Source organism: Podarcis melisellensis (genome assembly GCF_964234715.1).
Source record: "Podarcis melisellensis genome assembly, chromosome: 1".
Lineage (NCBI taxonomy): Eukaryota > Metazoa > Chordata > Lepidosauria > Squamata > Lacertidae > Podarcis > Podarcis melisellensis.
The window spans coordinates 62055429-62059509 of record NC_138528.1 but is presented as its reverse complement, the minus strand read 5'-3'; the positions used below and the strand labels follow the sequence as shown (position 1 = coordinate 62059509).

The window sequence follows — 4081 nt, the reverse complement described above, 5'->3', positions numbered from 1 at the left end:
TATCAAAGTGGGGAGGAAACCCTCTTTTATCAAAGTTTTTTTTTTAATGACTGGTGAAATATAAGGAAGCTTCACATATTATATATAACAAGAGGCTTGAAATATTTGAACAGTTATTTTAAACCAGTTTGTCACTCACTCAGATTTTATTAGGTGATCCAGACTCTTTAAAAACAAAATAAAACAGATCCCTGGCCAACAAACAATGTCTCTCCAAGAGTCTACTCCCTAGTACTAAGCTTGGGTCATTTTTGCAATCCTGCCGGTGAAGGCAGGCATTGGCCACTGGAGCGATGGCTGTTTGGTGCCCTTCTCACAGGATGAAGTCAGCACCAGGTGACCCCACCTAGGGACTGCAAAGTCTTTTTTGTGCTAGAAGGATACCAGACTTTTAATTCTTGATCTGTGGTTTTAATTGCTGCTTAACTTCTGTCATTGATGATGACAATCATTGTATTTCCTGTCACCCTTCACCACAAGGCCCCAGGGCAGGTTACAGCAAATGAAAACATAAATAAAAACGATAAAAAGCAACCCTACCCATAACCTCTAAATCAGTAATCTACATGGCACATTGCAGGGAGGGCACCAAAATCAACCCTTCAATTTTCAAAGGCAAGAGCACAGGCTATAGAGATGGAAATGCATAGATCCATAGATGCAAATATTTTCCCCATAATATTTGCCTTGACTTCTATTTGCTTGAAGTCATGGAAATCTTTCTTTCATTTCTTCCATATCACATCTTTTCTTTCTTTTCTAAAAAAAAATAAACGCCTTTGCAGCGTTCAAAGAGGGAATACCCTGCATTTATTTCCAGGAAAGCAGAAGACTAAACTGGGATTTAGCTGTGAAGGCTACTGTAGGCTACAAAATCTGCTGGAGGGTGCAGGATTTTCTCGGTGTCACTATGAATAAATCATCGGTAACACTTTCCCTCTTTGACGGTGGCAGGTAATGCTCAGGGAGAGTTCTTGCATTTGTCAAAAATGGGACTTTTGCAATGAGCCTTCAGCCAAGCAAAAAGTGTTTTGCAGCAGTTGGATTGACATAGGCTCTATCTTCTCTTAGGTAGATGGTTGATCCAGTTCATTTGATACAAGGGCATACCTACAGTGCAGCAAAATATAACCTTCATCATATCCTTTCTGGCATTTTTTTTTTAAAAAATACCAGGTGAGCTTTTATTGTTTCCAAAACCAAAAATGAAAACATTGCTCTGTTTGATGAGTGGGGAGGGGCTTGGAAGGAGGTGTGGTCTTGTTTGGAGAGGGGCAGAATAGAAGGGGAACCTGGATTGGATACCTCTCTCCACACTGGAGGGTTGGGGAAGGGAGGAGCAGCTCGCTCCATCGCCCTCTGGCTCTCACTGCACCACTTGCTCATTGGCGCTGCTGCCAGAGTCCTGGGGCTTCATCACGCCTGGGAGCATGGGGGTGGGCTGGAGAAGGGATCAATGCGGAGGGGCTCAAAGGCACCACTGGCTCTGAAGGCCAAGCCAACTGTCGCTGGGGCCTGAGCTCGTGCTGGCTGGCTGGTGAAGCCACGGTCTCTGCTGTCATTAAAAGCTGGCCATCCTTGTATAGTCTTTGTTCTTCTGGGGGGTCTCTTGAGAATCCCCTCAACAACTCTTTTCAGTTTATACAGCGTACTGGACTCCTTGGCGTCTGTGAAGATGGTCGTGCTGCTACGTCAGATCAGTAGAAAGGCATCCATCTCTGTAGCTGCAACCTCAGCCCAGACCCTCAGCCCAGAGAGGAAAAAGCAGCAGAACCCTCAGTATCCCAACATGCACCTCCTTTCTGGCACTTTTGAATGTCCTCCCCCCTCTGTTCTTTCTCTGTAATCTAGGCAATATGTGATGAGAAAGAGGTGGGCTTTGGCAAATATTCAGTTGAATAATATCTGGCAAGTAACTGCATTAAAAACAAAATGACAAGGAATATACAGTGAAAAGAAGAACCTTCTTTTTTTTTTTCATTCAACAAGTACCACTTAATAGTGTAGGCACAGAACCATTCCTTTCACTGGAACATTTGCCCCGGGTCCCAATTTGTAGGAGTAGATCACCCAGCTGCCTGGCCACTGAAGTACATGGAAAAACAGCACAATGGAAGGGAAGCAGTTTGGCAGGATACATTTCACAAAAGGTATGGGCAGCAAGGGCATCTGGAGGCACAGACAGATTACCCAAGAACAGACAGGGAAAGGGAGAAAACCCAAAGAGGAGGGATGATGTGAGCTCTTGTCCTAGAGGAAGAGGGGAAGAAGGGCAAAGCTGAGTAGCAGAACAGAGAGGAATGGGTGAAACTGTCCCAAGATCTGGAGTAAAAGCACAAATATATCTTGGTGGGGTTATCAGGAGGGCACATCAATATGTGTAGAATTAGGATTTGCAATGTGGTTATTTGTTTAATTTATTTATCTATGATAAATGTATTTGTTTAATTTATTTATTTATTAATGTATTTATCTATGATAAATGTATGCCACCCCAAAACATAAAGCTTTACGGAGTAAATCATAAATCCATTAAAGGGGTGTGGGAGGGAGGCTACACAAAGCAAAACAAAAAGAGCCACTCCTCCAAAATTTAAAATAGTTGTTAAAAAACAAGAGGCTTACATTACCTGAGTCATTTTAAAGGTTGGGCTATGCTAAGCCTTTAATGTTTATGTGGGTTGATTTTCCTCTTTGCGCTTTTGTGCACTTTTATCCATACATGAGCACTTGCAATTTTATGCCTCTCCCTTCAGTTACTATTTTCCCTCCCCTTCACAAAGTCCTGGAAGTACAAGGTCTTTTGCAGACACATACATGGTTCTTTGTTTTCCTGTGTACACACGTCTTTATAAAAATTGTGTCATCTATGGAATTTAACGAGAAAAAACTTCCGCAAAGGCAAATGTTTCAAGCGTGTTTCCGAGTGGGTAAAACTACCAATTAATTTTATTTTCAAAATACATGTTTTTTCCATTTGCCAGTTTTGCACAAAACAGCTGTTTGACAAAGGAAAATATATCTCTGTGTTGTATCTGGCTGAGCTGCAGCAGAGAGACAAAGAGCAGCCAGGCAGGAGAATTCCTCTGATCTCCAGACTTTCCCTGGCAACATAGAAAGATGTGGTGCAGTTCAAAGAAGAAAATAGCACTATGTTTTACACACAGATACTAGGGATGGGCGGCAACTTCACTTCAGTTCACATTTAAAGGTAATGCCACCTAATTCATAGTTTCAGAAACAATATACAAAGCAAAATATTGCCATCCTCCAAAATTCACACATCTCCGAATTTGGTAGTACATTTTTCCAGCCAAGTCATTTCTACAAAAATGCATTTATTATGAAAAAGTGTGCATAGAAATCAACATATTGTTTAAAATAATATACAGAAATGCATTCTATTAAGAAAGATGGCAAAATATGTATGTTAGGCAAAATTGCATACATATATTGGGAACAATTCACAAAAATGATAAATTATTTTTAAAATAAGCCAAGAGGGGAGGTGCATTGCTGCCAACACCATCAATATCACACAGAGGAGCAAGGGCTCCTCAAGAGTAAATAAATACTTATGAGTAAGCTGGTCATCACATGCAGAGCAAATCTGCTAGCAACAGGGATGGCTTGCAGCTGTGAACTTTTGCATGATACACTGAAGGTTTGGGTTGCAAATCATTCAGTATTTGTAGTAGAACTATTTATTATATTTATACACTGCCCGTCACTGGAAGATCACAGGATGGTTTATGGTATAAAAACACAAAAAACATGGCATAATAACAAAGAAAACAAGAATGCCCTCCCTCCACACACACATAGAGGGACAGTATGCTGGAGCATCTTCCCACTAGATTTCTGACTTGTGGGTTCCTATCACCTAACTGGTCATTAGAAAAAAGAAACCCTTGTTGGGCATTTGGGTCTATGTTGGCAAATCATACTTCTTGTGTTGCTCTTGAGATTTGACCTTGGACTGCTTCTTGCCCTTGCTTCTTGGGCTCCTCCTTCATTCAGACCCTGGGCTACTGTAAGGTTCCAATTCTGGGACTGCTGCTCCTAAGTCTCTGCTGCTCTG

The 4081-nt window shown here is 41.5% G+C and overlaps 1 pseudogene across 1 annotated transcript; it reads right to left on the bottom strand.

Moving 5' to 3' along the window:
* Nucleotides 1-1366: 1366 nt before the first annotated feature.
* LOC309367260 (elongin-B pseudogene) lies at nucleotides 1367-1716 on the bottom strand (annotated as a pseudogene). Its single transcript has one exon. The product of its transcript is annotated as an elongin-B pseudogene (transcript).
* Between the last annotated feature and the right edge of the window lie 2365 nt (nucleotides 1717-4081).